This window comes from Uranotaenia lowii, chromosome 2 (assembly GCF_029784155.1).
Source record: "Uranotaenia lowii strain MFRU-FL chromosome 2, ASM2978415v1, whole genome shotgun sequence".
NCBI classification, from domain to species: domain Eukaryota; kingdom Metazoa; phylum Arthropoda; class Insecta; order Diptera; family Culicidae; genus Uranotaenia; species Uranotaenia lowii.
The window spans coordinates 381,764,106-381,788,698 of record NC_073692.1 but is presented as its reverse complement, the minus strand read 5'-3'; the positions used below and the strand labels follow the sequence as shown (position 1 = coordinate 381,788,698).

Below are 24,593 nucleotides of genomic sequence, written 5' to 3'. Positions count from 1 at the left end.
ACCGTGTTAGAATACTGTGTTCAAGTCTGGGCTCCTTACCATGACGTCCATGCTAACCGCATCGAGCGAGTCCAGAAATGCTTTTTACGTTACGCACTTCGAATGCTACCTTGGAATGATCCAGTCAACTTACCGCCATACGTGCAGCGGTGCAGGCTTATTGGACTTCCGACACTCGCGGAAAGAAGAATTCTTCTACAACGTTTGTTTATTTATGATCTTCTGATGAGCAACATAGATAGCATAGAGTTGTTCGAAAAATTGCAGATCAGTGCGCCGTCTAGATAGAACATTACGCAATTGCTATTTCCTCATTACCTTGTCCTCTTATTTTTATGAATTATAGACATAAATGAGTCATGAGAAATCCGTACCCCTAGTGGACTAATGCTCACTTGAAGCGGCTGAAAAAGATACGTTCGAAATTGTTGCGGAAGTTTAGTAACTCCAGATGTCCGTTCGTTAAAAGCAAATTGAACGCTGCGACTAAGCAATACAGAATATACAATCGAATTTGCTATCGTCATTATGTGGATCGTACTCAGAGTAAGCTACGTCGGCATCCGAAAAAGTTCTGGAAATTTGTGAACTCCAAACGGAAGGAGTCCTGGCTTCCAGCTACACTCTAATTAAACAACCGTATTGGCAAGTCACCATCTTTTTGCGATGCATTTCGCTAGTATTTTTTCAGATAAGTCGCCATCTGCCAGTCAATCGAACGCTGCCGTAACACGACTACCTGTCGATGTGCTCGATCTGAATGTTTTTGCTGTTAGCGAGGAAATGGTTTTAGAGGCTATCATTAATTTGAAGAATTCCACTTCAGCCGGACAGGATGGAATACCGGCGTGCGTACTGGAAAATTGTCGCAATGTACTGGTGAAACCTCTTATGCGTATTTTTAATCAGTCTCTAGAACAGCAAAAATTCCCTGCCATCTGGAAAAAATCATTTATGTGCCCAGTGTACAAAAAAGGCGACAAACAAGATGTTCTTAACTACAGAGGTGTCACATTGCTAGCTGCCTGCTCAAAAGTATTTGAGAGGATCGTCAACGATGTCATGTTTTCAGCTTGCCGGAACTGGCTCTCTGAGAACCAGCATGGATTTGTTCCTAAACGCTCGGTAACTTCAAACCTGATGGTTTTTACATCGTTCTGTCTGCATATCAAATATGGATGGCGGCAAACAAATAGATGCGATGGATCAGGAGCTACCTAACGGATCGTCGATTGGCAGTTAAAATTGGTTTCGCTGAATCCTCTGATTTTATTCCTAAATCCGGGATACCGCAAGGCAGCAATTTGGGACCTTTATTGTTTACGATGTTCTGTTATGACATCAATTTGTTACTCACTGGGTGTGGAGTTCTGCTGTATGCGGATGACTTAAAAATATTCTTAGTCATAAACAGTCAATCTGACTGCTTCGAGTTGCAACGCTTCTTAGACACAGTTGTGAACTGGTGCGCTAACAATTTACTGGTTTTGAGTGTTGCGAAGTGCTGTATATCACATTTGGGCGCAGGAAAAATCCCATTGTGTATAATTACAATATTATGGGCGAGCAATTACATCGTGTTGAGAAGATTAAGGATCTTTGCGTTTTGTTGAACATTCAAATGAATCATACGTCTGAGCAAAGAATTCACAGATCCGGTCTGCTTGTGAGCTCTGTATTGGTGTCTGGTGCGATCAATACTGGAATCCGCGAATCTTGTATGGTGGCCTTTTGAAGCTGCATGGACAGCGCGTTTTGAAGCAATTCAACATCGGTTCGTGCGTTACGCTCTTCGAGAGCTACATTGGGAGAATCGTTTAAATCGTGGCAAAAATTCTTCGGAACGAATTTGACGAAAATCCCCCGAGGGTCCAAACATGCCAAGTGAAATGATCTTCTCTAAACTCAGATAAAAGCCAAAACCTCTTTTTTTTTTCTTTTTGATAGGAGTTGAACCCGTTAAGGACAAAGCCAAAACCTCGAAATCTGATTCCAGGTCCACAATTCTAGTTCAGACTAATACCGTTTTTTTTTTTCACCTAGAGGCAAACTAGGGGCAACCTAGGTTCGCTCTAACTGCTGTCATCGTGCTCATTTATTGCTCTAGAGGCAACCTAGTTTCGCTCGAAAAACGGACGGAGTCGCCCTGAGAAGAAAGTCTGTTTTGCGAGAAGTTCACCAATACTCTCAAAATTGTTGTCAAAACATTAATCAGCTGTTTGTGGCTGAAAGCAAAACAGTCGAAATAATGAATGGGAAAATGATCATGGCCGTGATTTTGAACCTCTTAGCCAAGCAAAATCGTACTATCTGCTGTCCAGTGCAATCCGGACACGAAAAAAGGCAATCCGGATGTGAAGAACCGAGTGAAGAAATTCAGAAGAGAGAGCAAAATGGCGGCCCGTTTTTGTACACTTCATTTGCATATGAAAATATGATTTTATTCTTTAGAATTATGTATTTCGCTTCCCAGTTTTTAAGCAAATTTCATCAAACTACCACACTAAACGTTTTTTTGGAAGCTTAAAACATGATTTCAAATTGACTGATGTGTTCCAAAAAAATTTTTTGTTCATGTATTTACTTTTCTTTATCATTTTTATTGAATAATTATTTGGATATTGAGAAAGTAACCTTAAATTGCATGGCCCGGATATTGGCGCAAAAGTAGGCTTGGGTTTGAATGATTCCGGATTTTGTGGTTTCAAACTTGCTTATAAACATTAAAATTTTATACCTGTGATCAGATTTCGCATTCTTTTTTTAGTGTTTTGCTTTTGAAATCCAGTTTGGATCATTATTAGGAAAGAAAAACCCGAATCGAATCTTGGTTTTGCATTTCAAACCTCCTCAACTAAATGCATTTTTCCATATTCGAAACTCATCATTCCGGAATGTGAAAAGAGAAAAAAAACAACTTTTAATTCTTTTGCACTATTGGAACTTGAGAAAGTTTCGTAATGGTGATTCAGAATTTAAAACTAGGAAACAGTTTCATCCATCGCAATATTCATTTACATTTACAAATTGAATTTCAAATAAATAACTAGAGATAAATTCATATTAGAATCCGAAAATTCAGAAGTCTAATTAATTCCTAATTTTGATATTAATTTAGCTTTTTGGTTGATAATCAAAAGAAACTATTATCTGGAATTAAGATTTAAAAATCGTTTTCAGATTCTGAATTTAGGTTCAAAAGGCAGGATTCAGATCCGAAATTGAAATTTAAAATTCAGACTCAAATTTTGCTCGAAGTTAAGTTAAATAATCGAGATAAAAAAAATCGAATGTGGGAATTTCATTAGAGATTCAAATTACAAGAGATCGCAGTTTCATAGTTTTAATTCTGGATTCAAAATTGAATTTTAAATTCAAGCAAAGTCAGTTTGGGAAAACAAACCAGAAGAAACCTCAACAATAAAAAAAAATTTGGATTCAATTTGAATATTTCGTTCTATTAAAAATCAAGATTTCAAAATTCACATCATTTTAATTATGTAATATATTAATAATGATGAATTTTAAAGAATTTGTACTTAATCTTCAAGCAAAAATAAAGCTTTTAATTCATTCTATTGGTTTGTTTTTTTTTACAATATTTATAAAACAAATTATACAGAAAGAAAGTTTTTCTTTTTAATGAAACCTTGAAAATCTTTTTTTATATTTTAAATCTACAAAACAAAATTGCAATTTCTTGGGCTTCATTCAATTTTTAACCGATTTCGATAAATAACCTGACGAAATCTTGGTTTTAAATTGAATTTTAATGTCCATGGACAATCAGATTATTCAAATGTTACCATCTAATCTAGAACTATCGATAATATAAAGTTCTATCCAAAAAAATGTGATTCTAAGTACAAGTACCTTTTTTTATTTTTTCCAAAATTTTATATTCGGAATATCTATAACTCAAAAACTGTTCTACTGTGACTTTTAAAAATGTCATTTTAGAATTCAGCGCACGATTTGAAAAATTCAAAAATGCTGTTAACTTGTGTAATTGATCAAACATATCGGATAAACAATTTTATAACGTTTAAGAAAAATCGAGAAGTTTGGACCTTTTTGACAAAAAAAGCTTCTTGTCTTTAAAGTTTTTGGAGAGAGAGAAGCTTGCAGCGAGTGCTCCACGCGCATCATCCCCCCTTACCACGAATTCGTGAGCTCTGTACTGAAAGGTTGCCCTGATAATTATATGTAGTTCTGTGGGGTCTTACAAACTGTTTATATTAAATGCTTAGAAGTTTTACACGCAGTAACATAGTATTTGATAGATACTATTTATTTTTTTATGTTTTCTATATTTTCAGCATTTTTCGCTAACGCAACGTATCAACCATGTCTCATGAAACCTGTTTTCATTCTAGGTTACAATCACATAACATCCCCCAGAATATTTCAAAATTAATGAAAGGATAGCTACCTCAAACTCGATACATCAATATCGAAACACCTATGCACACATTTTGCCCTACTGTTCGTAACTATGGAAGGAAGCTGCGAACGAAAAAGGATGACGAAATCGAGAATCCATTGTTCTTGAGCATCCTGCACCAGCAACAGCCGGGACACAGGGACACAGGGACACAGTCAGGAGTGTCGAACTCATCAGGGAATTAATTACGAGGTTATTTTTCCTACTAGGCTCTTTGCCGATTCCCTTTTTTTTTTTATTTTCGTTGCTCCAGCCTGGCTGCCGCAGACCGTGAAGGATATTTACAGCAACACACAAATAGGCAACACCATCCATACCGATTCAATCCAATCCATTCATCCGTCGCATCCTGCAAACTCGTCACAGTTCACAGCTTCTATGTGTCTTCTGTCTTTTTGTCCTACAGGAATCGATCGCAACATATTTCGGGGTTCACGCGGTCTCTAATTTCGATGCAGTTTTTTTTAATGGTTTTCTTCCTCCTCCGTTCGATTTTTTTTTTATTCATTTTCATTCTTCCAGCATAACGATCTTCATTGGTGCGAGGGTTGATATGGCAATAGAAACAACCGAAAATTAATGCATTCTCTAGGTTCTGCATTGGGTCTGAACGATGCTAAGTATGGTGACACAAATCAATGAAACATTATTTTTCAAAATTAGCTACTTATACTCAGTGAGTTCCTGAGCACATCTATCAGTCATTTCGAAAAAAAAATCGAAATTGTGTCGGCATATTCGAAAACGTGCAATACCCCACATATGTAGGTTTTCATTAAAGCGTTGATGGGAACGGCCACCGAATGGTGTGTCACCATAGCGAAATGTGTCGTGTCCTATGCTATTTACGAAAGCAACGTGTTATGCTGCATTGCACAGAAAAGACGAAAACTATGTGACGATCGGTGACATTTTGCAATCGGCGATGGCTTAGTGGTCGTTTAATATAAATATAGCAAACAAAAAATGGCTCGAATCAGATCTGTCGATTTTAAGATAGGAAAAAACAGATATTTCAAAAATTTATTTTTCAAAACCAATATACTCACCGATGTAACTGGATATGGGTTTTCATTAAGTTCAATTTGAAAAATCATATTTAATTCGATTTGATAAAATAATGATGAATGAAGAATAAATAAATTCTATTTTTTTTTAAATAAATACTACAAATATTACCTTTAGGCTATTTTGCCCCGTTAAACTCCCACAGAGCAAGCCATTTTGGAGTGTTCCTATAGATCACTCAAAGCTTTCAAACTGTTCATCGACAATTTTCTGATGGAACTCAGCTTCAAAGGGACAAAATTTGCAGATATTAGATAGGTTCAGCTAGGTTAACATGAAATCAAATAAGACACTTCAAATGAAAATGATAGGGAAAACATTCAGCAGATTTAAATTTAAATAACCAAACACAAACCTATCAACAGTCAACGATAACGGGAATGACAGTATGAAAATGTTGAGTCTTACCTTTGTATGCTTTACTGCTAGGATCGGAAGCACACTACTCGAATGTCTCCCGCCGAAAGGGCATTCTACTCCGACCGTGGTCTGGTCTTCCTCCTTCCTTTGGCATGCAACTCTGGGGATAGCAACCATAGGCTTTTTGCCCGCCGTGTGCCGAATCGAGAGCAGCTTATCCTAGACACGCGCCTGTCACAGCACACGTACGGGCCTTTAACGCTTGCGACTCAGATAAATCCCGACGGTGATGTCATCCTACCCGACTCGAGTGGCTCTTCCGACGGCGGCGTGAGACCACTCTACCTGAGAGTACTCCGCGACGTGAATACTCTTCCCCCTACGAGTTCGACTGCGGAGAAGGTTTTGTCTTATCCTCAGCACAGTCTCCGTCGCAGAGCGCGCGTTCGACTCGGATACTCCGCGACGGTAACGTTGGAGGTATCCTACACACAGACGCGCGATGTACCAGACAGCTAGGCATACGCAGAAGGTAGAGTCTTTGTATATTTTACTGGCGGGCGCGCACACTACTCAGATGCTCCCCGACAAAGGAGTCACCCTACACCGGTCGCGGACTGGTGCTGGTTCAAACTCCTCTGCATGGCAGTCATGATCCGAGTGATCCCATCGCTGACCACGCGCCAAGTATTGGCATCCTCACATTTCCTCCGCACGATGTTGTTGGTTGTCGTGTCTGGTCCGCAGGCGGCAAACATGTTTGCGCGTACTCTGAAGTCTCAACTCTGTCTCCACAGGTTGGGCAAAATAGCGAGGCCACGTGTCCAAACCGATGGTGGTATGCATGAAGCATCCGTGACCAGTCAAGAACTGTGTCATGCAGAAATCCACCTCTCCATGTCTCCGGTCCATCCAGGATCCGACGTAAGGGATCAAGCGATGGGTCCACCGGCCACGTTCCGAGCTGTTGGCTAAAGAATCTGGCCATAGAATCCCGCGAAGTAGGTTCCTCACAGTAGACAAATAAAGCGGAAAATCCCCAACAACCTATAGCGCATAGCCAGTAATCTATCGGGTTCCGTTGCTCTGTCGAGGATCCTGCGAAGCGTAAGCGCTGCGGGCACCATTCAGTGCACCAACGGGAGATTGGCATCCACCACGAGGACGGCCAACCATAACCGCCAAGCCGACACATCTCGATCTGGTTCCAGAGGGTGTTGTTTGATCCCTTCAAACGGGTTCGTGAGAATTCAAAAAACTACTCTCTGGTTTCATTACTTCGAATGGTCAGTTGATGACCACGGTTGGAAGCGCAGCGTCGAAGTGGACCGATACCAGCAGCCGAAGCAGAACAAACCGTACATACCTACACTACACAAAGAATAAGTTTTTAATATATAACAATTTACTTGTCACAATCATTTGCGTGTTTTTCCTTGATTATCCGACCAGTTCCCTTCGAGTATCAGCGGCTGTCACGTGTCAAAGCTATAATAACACTCTATTTTGACACTTCGACGGCGCACCGCAAGGTTTCAAACCAGGTGTTATTTTGCTCCTGGGTTTTAAAAAAGCGAGCCAGGAGCCAGATATGAATACCGACCGGCTCTTGATTTGACAGGTGCTAAAGTGTCTAGGGAAAATTTACAAAAGAAATTAGCAACAAAGAACAACAACACCTATCGGTGAGTCACCAGTGGGAAAAATCCGCTTCCGAGTTGACGCCATTAATGCGACTTACAGTTGGCGCTACGAGCTGCGGGTTCTGTTGGCCATCGCTATTCGTGACTCGGAAGAGTTGTTCGAAGTGCTCAGTCCATCGTTTGAGCTGATCTGTTCGATCGGTCAATAACTGACCTGCTCGGTCTTTCAGCGGCATTCTTACATTAGTCCTTGCACCACTGAGGCGGCGAGAAATGTTATAAAGTAATCGGATATCTGGAATGGCGGCGGCTCTTTCTTCCTCTTCGGCTAGGGAGTTTGTCCAGGCTCTCTTGTCTCGTCTACAAGCTCGTTTAACTGCATTTTCTAGCTCTGCATATCGTAAGCGGGCGGCTGTCTTGGCTGACCCGGTACATGACTGCTCAATTCCGACATTCGCCTCTCTCCGATCATCGACCATCCTCTAAGTTTCATCCGACATCCATTCACTTCTTCTTCCACAAACTTTACCGAGAGTACCATGGCTCGTCGTGATTAAGGCGTTCTTAATTCCACACCACTGTTATTCGACCATCTCTCGGCAATTCCGAGGCTCGGGATTCTAGCTGTTCAACGTACCGTCAAACGGGGCATCATGCAACAGCGGGGTTCGATGCAACATTTATATAACACTACATTAAATCAATGTTTAATTTAATGTATTGTTATAAAGTTATCTTTTTATGATCACAAAATGATGATGACATAATTTCTCACATTTTAAGCTAGTTTTCTTAAGTTTTTCATTTTTATGTAAAATTTGAAAAATCGAGCAATAAATGTACAAATTTTAACATTTTTTGATGCCGAAAAAAACTTTACCCAGTATGACAGATTGGCTTGATAATATTACCTACAAACTTTTTACTGGTTTCCTCATGTTATACCAACATTGTTGGTGTAAAAATATTTTTCGAACAATCACCCAATTTTTTTAAATAAATAATTCAAAATTCCGTTAGGTGTCTGGGGTTAAATGCAACAAAATGCAAATCAAAGAAATACCTTGTAAATCTTGTTTCCATGTGTTGGAATATGAATGTTTTGCATCACGCGTTTGTAAACATTGAAATTTCATTCATCCAAACATTTATTTTAATGATTTCAGCTTTTAGAATTTTTCGTAGTATTATTTAACCCCTAAATGTATGCAGCATCTTCAATTTCAGAAAAAAATGTGAAAATTAGTTATTACAGACCCAAAAACTACTGCAATTGGTGTTGTCATGCGTAATGATCTTTTAGGCATCGCTAATATATTAAAAACTATAAATTTTTGTATGTGTTCATAAGATTTTTCATTACAAACAAAGTTTGTTGCAAGTTACCCCATTTTCTAAGAAGGGTGAAAATCGCATGTTTTTAGAAAATTAAAAAAAACTGAAGAAACCTATAATTTTTCTAACTACGCCAATTTGATACCCCAGCATCCTTAAAACTTTTGATGCATAAGGGGTAGGATTAATTGTGAACATAAGTTTTTTAGAAGCCATTGAAGTTGAAAATTGTTGCATGTTGCCCCAGTTGACGGTATGCCCTTTTCACCTCTGGATTCTCCAACCGGCTGACGTCGTATCGCCACCCGACTTTCTCCTCGCGCCGTTGGACACGCGCAACTCTCAGTCGTATCTCGCCAAGGACGAGGTGATGGTCAGATGCAATGTTTGCGATTCGTTTGTTGCGGACATCAAGAAGGCTCCTTCTTGGGCCCGAGGAAAACCACCTAACGTTCCAGTGAGGGATGTGCTAGCTGTGCTAGATTTGGACTACATGTTCGAAATCTTCTTCTACCTTAAAGCAATCGATCTGCGCCTTTAATCCTATATTTCCCTTTCTATCATCTTTTAAGCTAAGCTAAGCAAACAATGTAAAAACAAAAACGAGTTTGGCTCCTTAAAACCTTAAGGTATGAGCCGTTTCAAATAAAGAATTATTAAAAAAAAGGCTCCTTCTTCCATGGCACCCCATGATGCGCTCAATGTCCTGATTGTCGGAGCCAATTTTTGCGATGAAGTCACCTAAGTGGATTTTAAATGTTACCCTTCGGAATTTTCTCAATGACGCTGTTCAGTTTTAGCTCTTTCTCCTGCAAATCGGGCTTAACAGGAAACCAACTCCTCATTCCCGAGTAGTATGTTCTCTTCGTTTGCCAGAGTAAAGCAGAACTTGCCCGGAATGTGTCTTGTGTTCTCCAGTATTAGGCCAATGGACTTCGCTTAGTCCCAGAATTTCAAGCTTGAGGCGACTAGCTTCTTTAGCAAGTTGAGCCAGCTTGCTTGTTAAAACGTTCCAAGGTTCAATTTGTGTCCGTGATTTTAGCTAAAAGTCGTCACCAAAGTTCCAGGTCAGTCATTTCTTTCGGATCCCATAACAATTTAATAAATCTAGAGCAGTAGGTTGTTAGCCTACGGTTCCAATCCCGCCATGGAACTGCTATCTTGGTCTTAGCTGGCGGGAGCCGCATTTCATAAATTCAGTCGCTCGCTGCAAGACAGACGCTGTTTGAGCCGACCCTGCCTGACCTGGATAACAGACGCTCGGTTGTTGTTGTTGAACAGACGCGTGCGGCCACGTTCTACGTCTGCATGCGACTGAAAACTCCCAATAAAAATATCATGGGTTAAGTCCTTTTCATCTTTAGAGTATTTTTTGTGAATATTCGACTCAAAAATATCTACGCATTTCCGAAATATTTGGATTTAAGTTGGGGATCAAACAAACCATGATGAAATTATAATAAAACACAAATAACCGGCTGGCTTTATTCATGTAACTTGGTAGGGTTGTGATTTACATTTGTTTACTTGGTTTAAAATCCCTGAGAAAAAAGGAAGTAAATTGATCCACTTTGGCTCGGAACCCTTCACAGCAAGACCGCACACATTTGGCAATCCAAACCTTAGTTCAATCATGAACTACCGGATGGCAGCACCGGCCCCGTCCCATCTTCGTAGCGTGTTGTTTATTCATTATCTTTGTCTGGAGAAGTGAAAAACCTTCTCTGGCGTGAGAGCAAACCTATTCTCTCGCTTTCTCCCAACTCCCATTGTTGTTATTGTACTCATTCACCGGCTCGATCGAATTCGAGCTATCGCAATCTCACTCACTCGCGCGACCCAACTCCATTCAGTCGAGAATGTACAGTTAGCGGATTCGGTTCTGTCTCTGTGTCCGCCCGATAGACAGACATTCGGTCTCCTCGCCTAAACAAAAAAAAATTATTATTTCGGCTCGTTTAGAGTGTGTCCTCTCGGTGCTAATTTAGAACGGACTGGACAATCTTCTTGGGCAGATACTCTTTTCAACTGTTGGAATGGATAAACGGAAGTGATTGATCGAGGACCTAGTGAAGAAGTTAATTGATCATAGAATTTTTCGGAATTCATCTCGTTGTCGATTTAGTAGTGGCGCATCGTCGGGGTTCGTGAGCGTCGATAAAAAAGGTGAAGAAAAATCGTGCCAAAATTTTGCACCATTAAGAGAAGAACGGAGAATCAAAAAAAGCGGAGATGTGAAATACTTTCTCGGGATGGTTCCATGAATGAAAACCAGTATGAGGAGAACAAAAAAACGCGACTGTGAGTGATTGTTTGTAGTTTGGTGTATCTGTGTGTGAGCGATTGACTCCTGTCTCGTTCGCTCTCTCCAATTCGTCCCGTTTGTGCAGGTTCGTTTGTTATTTTTGTTTTTTTTATGGGTGCTCTCTCTGTCTAGCTCGTGTTTGTGTTTTGTGCAACCGCGTAAGGATACGAATCTTTTTCCTTACAGTTTGGGAGTTTTGGTTTTTTATACGTTCGTTCTCTCTCAATCTCGGATTTGATTTCCGATCGGGTGTGAGTGATTTCTGTTGTGTGACTGTGTGCCGATTTATAATGTATGTATATGGCAATTTTATCTCTTTTCGATAAATGTTTGGTATTGGGTCGGCGATTTTGATGCTGCTGTTATTCTTTACCACAAGTAAATGGATTGCGTATTTTGTGTATAGTGGTGCCCCATACTCGAAAACGGACCAAGCCTTCTGTGATCCTTTGGCAGCGACACCAAGGGACAATTTTGGCATGCAAAGTATGGCAAAAGTGGAAGTTTATCCCCCAGGGAATGTTCTATGGATTTATGGCTTTTTTAATAAACGTAATTATAAGGACTTCGCTTCTAGAAAAAAATGCGAAAAGTTCAAGGATTCAATAAGAGTTGAAGAGTAAATTAAAAAGGATTATCGCGAGTTAAAATGCATATATGCGAGACGTTGAGGCAAAACAAAACTCCTGCTGGAAGGAACAGAAGAAAGAGGTTTACAGAATAAGATCTTTCCGATCTCTGCTTTGTGCAGCAGCTTCGTTTGGTCGTCGGTCAGATTTGCACTGATTGCAACCAAACGCTTTGCCTCGTCCGTCGTCTGATGGATGGACATTGATGGTAGACAGAAGTGGTGGTTGGTATTCATTTGGCGAAGATGCTGATGATGCTGGTTCTGGTTCTGGCTGATTGAGACCGGCCGACAATGCGATACCGAAGGTGGACAGAAGAATCATTTTTACCGCTACACCGGAGAGACCAAATGCGAAGTTGGCGAAGGCTTGCATAATGAAGTAACCGGTGTGTGTCCGAGCCTCTCGGAAAGGATCGAGGAAAACGGAAATAAGCGGGGATGAGAGAGAGAGGAACGAAGGGGATTCTACAAAAGTTTAATAAGAGAACAATCACGTATAAGGCCAAACAACAAGCACCGAAAACGGCAGTGGAACCATTTTTTTCGAACGAAAATTTATATGTATGAAGATCACTTGACAGATCAGATCGGACCAGAACATTCACCGTGGAACATAAATATCTCGGAATCGATTTGAATAATTAAATCTAGGGTAGTCGTATTTTGATACAATTTATTATCCATTCGTTCGAGATGGGCTTGGGACTCATACGGAGTGCAATTTTTTTAGAATTTCCTAATGTTCTGCGTCATAATGAACAAATGTATTGAAAGCATAATTAAATAATTTGAGATAACATTTGGGCTAAGGCAATGAAGTATTGATAAATTGAACCAACTATCACAAGTTTAGGTTCGAGTGTAAACCATAATCAAGACTTTTCGCTGTGCAGACCGGTCTGGAGCTCCTAAGCTTGGAAGTCGCCAACAGTGAAAAATTCATCACGCCCTTGAATGGCAGTTCAATCAGATGTCCGTGATAGTCAAAACCATGTGCAGCTCCGGCGAACATCCTTAATTTTGGAGAAGTTGAATGCATGATATTCAATGTTTTCTCTCTAACTGACAATACATACATGTACAATGGTTTTTCGATTATATCACGATAAAAAATTGGCAAGAATTTTGCGTTAAAGTGAATTTAGAGAAGCTTTAAAAATATTATTTGTTAATGGTCTGAAATGAATAATAATCAATTCTCATGTAATAAATATGCCTTAAAATGATAAATTTAATTCATTTACATTATTAAGGGTTGGTGGTTTTAGCATTTGTAAGTTGCTAGCCATCATATTATCGAAAGATGTACGCTTAGAGTAGAGTAAAAAGAATCTCTTCAAGGAAATATCAAGTTTTTTTGAGATCATGTATGAGTTTGTGTTCGATTGAAAAAAAAAAGATTTCCCATTTAGATATTGTTTTTTTTTTGCATTTTTTTTATTTTTATTTTTTTTTAAGAAATATGAGAAAATTTCATCAAAATAATCATCGGTTTTTAAGAAGCTTTAAAAAAAATTTATAAGCAGATGATGAGTTCCGATGATTTTTTTCTATCTGTTTATGTCTTTATCTTCTCCTGTGTTTCGACCAAATTTGCCTAGATTTTGGGTTGAAAATTTGGAAAACAAATGTCCGGATTTTGTCAAGTTTTAAGATATAATATCCCGGATTTGTCTGGCCCGGACACGTTCTGGAAAAAATCTGGCAACCTCTCATTACAAAACTTACCTAGAGTATGTTTTGGAAGCATTCGAAAGATACAAACGAATTTCTTATTCAAATTACGATTGCAGACACAAGTGAACTAGATCTGGAAAATTATTATCTTTCCCTATATAACAATGTTTTTCAAATTGATAAATTATTTTTTTCTGGAAAAGCGTGATAAAATCGATCGTAAATTTGGCGAGTAGCAACCAAAACAGATAGTGATGGAATCAAAAAATTTTGAATATGAAAGTAGTTTTAAGCTTTATGATGTTTGTTCAACTCCCTCAAGATTCCATTCATTCCAAGGTGTCCTCCTTACTTCCATCACGGTATTTTTTTATTCCACATATTCTTGACAGATCATTCAACTTAGGATTATTATTTTTATAATTATTTTTTTCATGCCGTCACAACCCTCATGAGTTTTCATTTTCACCCAGCAGCCATCTCAACTCGCTTAAAAGATTTTCTTTTATTTATAATTTATGTCAAACTGCCCTTGTTTTGGGTTTCCTTTCACATCCAGCTGCCCTCGTAACTTGATTTACACTCTAATTCTCCTTGACTCAGATTTGAAGGAAAACAATTCAAAATGCGCCAAAACTGGGAAAACTCAAATTTTGATTAGAACGGCACAACTCAGAAATGAATAGTAGGGGTTTTCGCGCATTTTGAGTTGTTTTTGTTCAGGGTGGTTCAGACTTGTTCAGGAATCGACTGAATGGAAAAAAATAAAAAAATTATGAAATTTTAAAGCGGTTTTGAATATAATTTCGGATTTGAAAAAGAAAATGACTGTTGTGCGGTATATTTAGGATATGAATGCGTAAATTTATATCCAGCTTATTTTATTTTTACCTCGAAAAATTCGGTCCATTTGAACGCATCCAGCCGGTGGAACTATGAGCTGTCCAACTTGTCACGCTCAGCCGCCAGCCCTCTCGGTTTGTTTTGAGCTGATTTGAAAAACAAGAAAAAGGGAAACGCCATAGAAGAAAATGATTTACACTTATAAATTTTGAGAAAATTATACTTACAGTTGTGAATGATGGCTTTCGTAGAGATTGCTGGAAGAAGAATAAATTTGTTTGATTTTGTTTTTATTCTTTTGAAATCACATAACTTTTTTCATTCTGTATTTTGTCAATAATTTAAAGTTATACTCACCATGATTATTTCGTTAACTGTGTCCGACCATCGAATCTAAACAATCAAATTTGGTTTTGGAAGTCTCTGAGTTGTTTTCATTTATTTTGCTCGAAAAAGTGTGCGTCTTCGCTAAGTCCTAGGTTTTGAAACTCCCTAGATGAAAACAACTCAGAATTTTGAATAATTCCAACTCAGTTGTTTTCATCTTCATACATGGTGAGACTTCTGAACCAAAACAAATCAGTCTCTGAATAATTTGAAATTACCGTGTATGGTGTTTTTTCTCGTTTATTTCAAACTATTCACGCTTGATCACCAAGCTGTCCTCTCAACTCGGTGATTTTTTTACATTTATGTCAAGCTTTCATATCATCCCGCTTGATCACCAAACAGTCCTCTCGACTCGCTTATCAGTGATTTTTTTTTATATTTATGTAAAGTTGTCCTGTCACCTTGCTCAACGGTGATTTTTTTGCATTTATGTCAAGCTGTCATATAAACCCGCTTATTGGTGATTTTTTTTCTCATTTATGTCGAGCTGTCCTCTCAACTCGCTTGATCACCAAGCTGTCGTCTCAACTCGCTTATCGGTGATTTTTTTTTTCATTTACGTCAAGCTGTCCTCACAACTCGCTTGAATATTTTTCTCGCACCAAGCAGTCTTCCTAATTCGCTCTGGTGCTTTTCTGTTCTTTCAATTTTTCATCCAGAATAGCATTTCACCACATTTGAAATAAACTACAATTCACTTTTCGCATTTTATCATAATTTAATAATTTTATAACTCCAACTATTGGTAAAATTTTTGGGCGTGTACAACTTTGAAGATTGTTGTTTCCAATTTGGTAACAAACCACAATTCGATTACCAACCACCTGCCACGGTCGCCAAATGTGCAGAATGTTTCGGTCTTCCGCATCGGCGCTGTCGGGCCACTTGACCGCTGTCGTGATTTTACGATTCTTATGAATCTCAATTAAGACTGTGACTCTGTTTTGTTTGTTTTGCCTGGTGTTTTTATTTTATTTATTTTATTTTATTTATCTTCAGTGTTTCCAAATACAACTATTATTTTATTTTATTTTTAATTTAATTTGAATTATTTTCTGCATATCCTTCATCTTATCCCTACATGCCTTCTCGCCTCTATTCTCAATTGTCTTTGTCTTTTTTTCTCTAGAAAAATATTTTGTTTACCAATTTTGTTTAATTTTTGATTCCTTATTCCACATTTTTACTCTCCATCCTACAAATTTTATTTAATTTCTTCATATCCTACATCTCATCTCCCTCTCTGCGCTTCTTTATCCAATTCTGTTTTTCCCACCGGAAAGCCAAACCAAAACAAACAACCAGCAGCAGCCTTAAATATCAGTAAAGCCAATTCCAGAAGGTTAAATCAGCAGAAGCTGCCTGAAAATCTGCGCTTCCAAATCCATTCCGTCTTTTTCCATTGGATGGCCAAATCAAAGCAAAAAATTATCCGCAACAGTCCTGAAAATCCGCGCTTCTCATTCCGTCTTTGTCCACCGGAAGGCAAAACCAAAACAAACCATTAGCAGCAGCAGACTAAAAAATCTGCGCTTCCAAAGCCATTCCGTCTTTTTCCAGTGACCGAATCAGAAACAATTTCGTTCGTAACAGCAGCCTCCAAAATCTGTGCTCTCTGTGCCAAGCCGTTTTTCTACCGGAGGCCGAATCAAAAACAATTTTGTTCATAGCAGCAGCCTTTAAAATCTTTGCTCCCTGCGCCAATTCGTCTTTCTACACTGAACAAAATCTGGCTATAAGGTTTATTGGGAATTTTAGTGTTTTCGCACTAAAGGAAAATCCAATACTTTTTATCAGAAGACTTATGATTAATTTTATTAGAAATTCCAATGAATGTTATGGAGAGCAAATTTAATAGGATTTATTACTTAACCTAGTGTAATGAATGGTTCCATCATTGCAATCAAATATGCTTGTAACTCCATTTCAATTTCTCATCTTTGAATAATTTAACAAATTTATCTCGATGTTCAAACATTTAATATAGCAAATCAACATTCAAAAATCGTACAAAAAATGTTATACTGCACTGCACTTTAAAAACTTTTTGTGTGTGGTTGGGGGCAGTTCCATTGCCTGGTGCATGTTGAACCTGGTGCTTAAATCCTGATTTAGTGGGTTGGGTGCTGCTGTTCCAGTGAATTAATGATGTTTCCTGGAAGAAAAATCCGCATATTTAGTTTCAAACGAATTAATTTTTTGAAAGAAAATTAATTACCTATGCTTGGCTGGCAAGAATTGAACCGTGCAGGTACTCGCTGAAGTCCGGATCTGTTCTGCTCCACTGCTGCCCGTCGTTTTAAGACCTGATTTACCTGTAAGGATAGATACCAAAATAAGAAGTTCAGCCGTTCCATTTTCGCAACTTACACTCATAAGTTTTCGGCTTATATTACCGCGATGGTATTTATGTTTGCGATGCTGCCATTCAGCTGGTAAAATCTTCCGGCGACAAATTACTGGCTCGAAGTACACAAACAATCGTTCTTCCACGTTCTTCTATGGGTTTATGTTTCCCAAAAAATATTGAAACGGATTTCTTCCACGACTCATGTACGCCAACTTAAATACTAACACAGAATGATGAAATGTATAGAAATTTTATATATGTTTTGCTAGGTATAACAAGCTTCTTTAATTTATTGGATTTTCCCATATATCGTATTGAATTTATCGTTAGGTTCTATCATAGACTGAATGATATAATTTATTGGATTGACGCTATAAATTTTATAGCCCAATTATGTTTAATAATTATTGGATTTTCCTATGCATTTCAACAAGTGAGTGAGGTAGACATAATTTATTGGTTTTTCTTATACTTTTTAAAGGATAATTTAGTAGCTTAAATTTGACTGTAAATAATAAGATTTATTAAAATGATCCTATAAATTTCATCGCCCAATTTGGTTCAGTGTACCGGAGGCCGCTCTTTGTCCTTATTCTACCAACCATAGCCATTGTCGTGATTTTACGATTAATAATAGATCAATGACTGACTCTGTTTTGTTTGTTGTGCCTACACTCTAATTCTCCTTGACTCAGATTTGAAGGAAAAGAATTCAAAATGCGCCAAAACTGGGAAAACTCAAATTTTGATTAGAGCGGCAAAACTCAGAAATGAATTGTACGGGTTTTTGCGAATTTTGAGTTATTTTCAATCAAGCATTTTTAATGAGCGTCTGAACGGTCTGAGCCAAAACAACTCAGAGTTTTTAAAGTTTTAATACGGTTTCGAAAGGGATTCTATTTTTTTTTAAAGAATCAAAGTAAATTTTCTACTTAAATTAAATAAATTGAAACAACTGCATGAAAAACGTTTATTTTCGGTCGCATCTTTTTTCGTCGAAGATCGATGAGTGGAAACCAACATTTTTTGTGTTGACATATCTTCCTCTCCTGCCAACAGACGAATTTCCCTATGTCGTTTTTCCCCGTGGAGAGCGTCCGGTGTGGTCCGACTTCCATCGATCCCAGTAGCGAAAACCTTAGCCGCATCCGTGCTGGTCTAGCCGGTAGAGCCAACGCGATCTGGATATGAAAAATGATCTAAGTCCTAATATATAAATATAAACAAAAAACTAAACCTACCGAAAATTTCTCTGCGCCAACGAAAATCTCTCGGTTTATCAGAACACTTCCGTGCGTCAACATCGGCCTATTTAGATGGTAACAGGGCCGTCAACGGTGTAACTATTTTATGTTAAAATTTATTTTTTTCCGATGCTGGGTTTTTCGCCATCCAGTCCAAAAATCGGTGCGCTCGGCCTTATCATCTGGCATCATCCTCGTCATCAGCGTGATCTTCTGGGCGATTTTCAGACCAACCTTGCTCGGCGCTGCCACTATTTTTTTCGTCCATCCGCGAGGACATCAGCCACCAAAGACGAAGACCCCCTACGGTATAAAAAATAATTAATTATTGTTTTTAATAGACGCATTTCGATTTCGTGCCTTGATAGCGATGAAAGATGTTCGGCTTCCCCATCCAATGGCTGAAAGCTGCTCCACATCCGGTGAAAACCAACCTGAATGGAAACAAAAAAAAATCAAGTTTCAAGTTTACCCGGATCCGAAAAAATTCCTACAAGTGAAGATGAATTGGGATTTTTTTTTTTGTTAATTTGAAATTACTTATTTATTTAAAATCACAGTAATTATTAGTAAATAGATATACCTACTGTATTATTGCCATCTTTTATGAGAATAAAGGTTACACTTACCATGATTTCTGCAGCTCCGACTATCGCAACCAATAAATCAACATTTCGTATTTTGGATCTCTCTTAGTTGTTTTCATTTATACTCAGTGAAATAGTGGGCGTCAACAAATATCGCTACCGCTGAAGAAAAACAACTCAAAATTTTGATGGATTCCAACTCAGTTGTTTTCATCTTCATACATGGTGCGACTCCTGAACCAAAACAAATCTCTGAATAATTTAAAATTACCGTGTACGTTGCCTCACTGACTGACTGACTTGCTCGCGTGCACGCTCGTGTCGCATGACCAAAAGTTGGTTTAATCTATACACACAAGAACATAAATAGCAAGCACGTGGGTAGCACTTTCTTGCTTCAACAGTTGAAAAAAATCGGGATTCATTAGGAAGAAGATATTTCAAAAGTACAGTACTCGCTCGTTAACCGGATGCTTCGTAATCGGACATGATCGGTAATCGGACGATTTTTGGATCTGAGACCAAAGCCAATTTTAGACAATAGTCGAACATTTTTTGAATTAATTCCAAACATTAATTTTTTTTTAAATCACTTATTGGACGGATTTCTGTTCATTAACTGATGATATTTTGTGCTTGGCTGTGTTATCAGGCAATGCGGCTGTTTTCATATATTATATGTGTATAGCACCAAACCGAATAGCGACAGTTTTACTAGCGACACTTTTTACTAGCGAGATTCCTGTCACTCGAAGACTTGATATTCTTTTTTTCAGTCCAGTAGGCGATTTTCATGTAGTGCATAAACTTTGTTTATGTTATTTACTGTTGATTTTCCTTAGGCCATCAATCGCTTACTCCAAGTCTCCTTGGAAACTCACTATACGTCGTTATGATTTTCAACGTCGCGACGTATGCGCCGTGTCGCTAGTAGGCAAAGCTGCTATGATTATTAGCGCTCATATTTTGGTTTATATCTGCATGTATAATATTGGTTATCAAATGTTTGTAGCTTTCAAAACTCATCCGATTCAGTTTTTCTCACTATTTCTAACTCAACCATCAATAACATATCAATTATTGTGCTGAGAAGAAGTTTAGAGTAAATTTTTCGACCGAAATAGTGTTTCTTTCAAGGCTTCCTCGGCAATCGGACGTCTTCGGTTGTCGGTCCCAGTAGCGTCCGATTAACAAACGAGTACTGTGTCAGGTTTTCGTTCATGGCCAGTGGCAACCTAGTTCTCCTTGAGTTTTGCACTAACTGCTGTCATTGTTTTCGTTTATCCATTCATCAGAAGTCCACCAGTTTTGCAACCTGTAGAAGTTGTCAGCAGCGTTGCCAGATTGGAAACCGCTAAAGTCCGTAAGTTTGACGGAAATCGAAAAATGTACTGATTTCGGCGAAATAAAACTTGATGACCTTTTTTTTTGGTCGTCAGGTACAGTTTTGATCTATCCGCAGAATCCCTTGAATTTTTTCAATAATCCGTAGAAAATTCGTAGGAAATACTGAAAACCCGTAGTTTTCGAACATCAATCCGTAGATCCGTAGAAATGCTTAAAATCCGTAGAACTACGGAGAAATCCGTAAATCTGGCAAGGCTGGTTGTCAGTGTTAGGGGTAAGTGTGTGGGTGAGTAAAGCAACCATATACTTGCATCGTCTCGGGTGACGATTTTGTTTTTTTATGAAGAAAAAGTTCGTCCTGTGTCAGTTTTAAAAACGAAATCGTCTTAACACATTGAAGACCATGAAGAAATCTTGGCCGGGAAACACCGAAATTCGGCATTCTATATCTCAAAAACCACTGGACCAAATTTTGATAGTGAAGTATACTTGATTTACCAAAAATGCTGTATTAAATTTTGTCCAATAAGTAGGGTTTCCTTATTAAATTTATAGCATGAGGATTATGGCTTTGGTCCGCAATGTGATAAGTGCATGCTAACTTCATACTGTTATGGCAATATTGAATTTTGATAGAACAGCTCCGGCAATCCATTTTTATCAACCAAAACAATTACAGCTGTCAACACGAAATTAACAGCAAAATCCTAGCTTTAGAAAGCCCTACACTAAAATGAAGTGTAATCTTCATATGACATGACATGTACTAATCATAAACTGAATCAATATCCGGTAATGAGATCTACATCGTCACGTTATTTTCCAGCGCTGCTGGAATCATTATGTTATGATTATCCGCTTTCCTCTGCTATTCACCATGTTGTATGCACCCAAACGGTGTAACCGCACTGTGATTATCGTCGTTCCTTCTAATCAACGACTGACTCGACTCCTCCACCCTCACTTCCGAGTGGCATCTTCGGGTAATTTTTATTTTCCAAGATGGTTCAAATGTGGTTGCCAAAGGTTCATATTTCATACTCGATGAAAAATGTTTCATTTCTTTGAATTTGCGTTCAACATGTTTGACGTTCCAAAAGGGCAAACCTAGCGGCCCGGATTGTCCTCATCAACGGGGTTCATACCTAACCTAGAAAAAAAACCAAAGGTGCGTTCAGTAGCTGAATCTCTCCGTAGGTTGAGTTAAGGTTTACTAATGTCACATAGAAAATTTGTGGTGGTCGGAGAGTTGGATGGGCGGGTGGAAAAGCGGGGACGCTGTGTAATTGTTTTCCCATTGTAGAAATTACCCAACCTCCAATTACCTTTCGGGCGGATAATTACGTTCCGCCGCAGTACACACGCACACACAGGCTTCTGATGAGTTCAAGATTGGGCAGTTGGCAGGGAGGTGTATGGGGGTCGTTTTTTTATTTCGGAGACACAAACGAAGAAGTCGCGGTGGGTTCCGGAATGTGGCAGCGGGGACCATGGCTGATGGCTGGAAAATTAAGTCCCGCCAATTAACAGTGTAATAAAACTCACTGAACCCGCAAGCTTTCTCGTTTTGCTGCACACAGTTTTGGATGGGAGAGATAGAGCTAGAGAGGCCTGAAGAAGAACTCTCGTTCGAGCGCGCGGAGTTGCACGAAACGAATCGCGGCGGCCTATATCTCGTAATAATGATCGGGCTCTGGGAATGATTTGTATACACAGCGCATATCGTATAGAGAAGGTACGTAACGTATAATACGTCGATCACCATCGATCAAGGTTTCGTTCCTGGTTTCCCGCGACCTGGACGAACTAACTACGTTTGATGGGTTCGGAAAATACTAATTTAAATGAGACTGATGCGTCTGGGTTCCCTCGATGCCAGATCCCTCATTCCTTCGAAGCATTTCGCTGCCTCGGGGTTCCAACGAGAGAAGTAGGAGGAATATTAACGAAATGAAGCAAATAAAAATAATAAAAAAGAACTAAAATGCAAGGAGACGGTATTGATACACACGCGTCAATCGGCGACGGAGTAGAAGAGGGGGCGAAAAATCGAATCCGGTACCCTGCATTCGTCCGTCCATCGACGACGGCAATGGGCCATCCTTCGTTGTAGGAGCTTCGCTGTCTGGTCTTGGCGGTCTGTCGACTCCTGGATTCGGTCGGCCTGTATGCATGCAGTTAGGAGGACTGTCAGAGCAGAAGAGCATCAACGAGGCAGAAAGAACTGAATAATAATACCTACCTACGACGACGGACGAGAGGAGTTAAAAAAAACCCAAGCTAAATGTATTCCCGATATTGTCAATCAATATATGTGCACCCTCAGAGTTTTTTTTTAATATTCCTCTTTTCTCCGGTAAGCTCCGGTCTCTGGTCGGTCGCTTCACTAGCTAGCTAGCGGTTTTTAAGTTTGGGTGTGGTTAACAATAACGATTGCTTGTTGGGGGAGAGGGTTGTAAAAAAGTATTGAACTTGGAAACATAACTAACTGCTTATCATTGTTCTATGCGATGAGTTGAATTATTTGATCATAGAGGTTAGAGAGCTTTAATTAGAATATTTCGGCCGATAAGACGCTCAACATTCAAAGCTGTAGATACTCAACACAATTAAACAAAAATTCCAAGCTCTTCAAAGCCTCATCAGCTTATTCATTCTTCATATAGGACTTTTTAAAATGAATATTTATTCATTATGTGTTTATCAAAATTACCGTACTGTATTTTTATTAGTTTGTTAGAGAAGATAAAAAAATTAAAAAAAAAACTTTTTTTTAAATGTCGAAAAAATTACTAATTGCACTGTGCAGGATCCAAACCCGCTAACTACGGCTATCCAGGCCAATACATTACCAACTTTTCTACAGGAGCCTTTATGTTTATTCAAATGAGTTTTTGGCCACAGTTATCAATTCTCTATAACATTTTTCCTACACCATCTCCAAAGTCAGCTCATTGAATAATTGAACCGCATCTTAGGTTCGCTGATACTGAACCACGCACGATTTGATAATTGGTTTAAAATGAAAAATCCAACCATAATACATTGAAGTTTTGAATGGATGCCACATGGAACTAAAAAGTTCACATCCGGTTGATTATCGGCGCGATTTTTTGAACAATTTAACGATCCTCAATACTGATGTTATGAAATCGCTTGGTACATCTTTGTACCTGAAAATAATCACATCTTCATAGGTGATGGAAAGAATTAGAGAAACATGAGGTATCAAAGAACGAAAGAACATAAGCCGTAAAAATCATGAATTATTCGAAAAAGATACAACGGCTCACCGGCAGGACTTGAACCTGTAATCTCCGCTTCAGTACAACGGCGCGTTAGCCAATTTCACCTCGGTGAACGTGATGAAATCGGCGAACATGAGCAATCGAATATCAAAAATTCAAATTATAGGATAAAAAACTAGGGTAAGATCACTATGCACTGATGAACAAACTATTAGACATTTTAAGATTTTTTTTTTGAAGTTTTCTTTGTTTTTATATATCTTTCATAGTTGTTCTTGACCTTTAAATAATCGACACTATTGAATAAACTGTTTTATTCGTTTTGAACATTTGAAGAGAACTTAAAAAAAAATAAAATAACTTTAAAATACAAAATATTAAAATACACAACTTTTTACTTAAAAATTTAATAAAAAATATGTAAAAATTAACCTACTTTACTTAAAGTAAACAGAAGCATTAAAATGCTTAGTTTCATTAATTTTTAGTGTTTTGAGATCTAGAGATTGAGAAAAAAGTATTTTCTTCAATTTTTGCTAATGGAAGACGAATAGAATATTTGAAATTGTTTGTACTTAGATAGAGATAGTTTCACAGAATCTATTCACATAACAAATTATGTAAATATCACAAACTATTTAGAGTTACTTTTATTAAATGCGAAGTGTTATCATATGTGGGTTGCTTATGTCCATTAATAGTGTATATCGGAAACCATCTTTCGAAAACGACAAATTCAACGTAGCTCATAGGATAAAATTTTGACAGTCCAGCTTGAAGCTTTAAAAATATAAAATTTATTCAAGAAACATGTTTTGAAATTATTATTTTCACCAATTACAATTCACCAAATTATTTAGAATAACTTTGCTTTATAAATCGTTTCACATTTGAGTTATGCTTCTCAGTAAAGCGCACTCGCGTGAAAAAAAAAAAGAGATATCTTGTAGTTGATCCGCAATGTGTTAAAAATACAGCAAATTATATTACCATTAAATTCCTCGGATTCTGAAGATTGAATACAATAGCAGTATGATAATTAATCTTGTATCGTATTAATTTAAAGAGATATTGCATGGTAAGTGTGAGTTAGTTTAGGCGGTAGGCGATAGAAATGGATG

At 38.2% G+C, this 24,593-nt stretch overlaps 1 protein-coding gene and 1 long non-coding RNA gene across 3 annotated transcripts in view; one reads left to right on the top strand and one right to left on the bottom strand.

Annotated features, from left to right (window-relative positions):
- The first annotated feature begins 10,716 nt into the window (after positions 1–10,716).
- LOC129744506 (uncharacterized) overlaps positions 10,717–24,593 on the top strand; it is a 91,124-nt gene continuing 77,247 nt past the window's right edge. The window contains exon 1 of one of the 2 annotated variants that reach the window (XM_055737068.1): positions 10,717–11,151. The gene's annotated coding sequence lies outside the window, so the exon portion shown is untranslated. Of the gene's footprint in view, positions 11,241–24,593 lie in introns of both variants that reach the window. The other variant, XM_055737067.1, reaches the window with a different exon arrangement.
- Positions 16,712–17,585, bottom strand: LOC129744507 (uncharacterized). The gene is made up of 3 exons (XR_008736930.1): positions 17,067–17,585; positions 16,915–17,011; positions 16,712–16,851 (listed from the first exon to the last, which is right to left on the bottom strand). It is a non-coding gene; the product is annotated as an uncharacterized LOC129744507 (long non-coding RNA).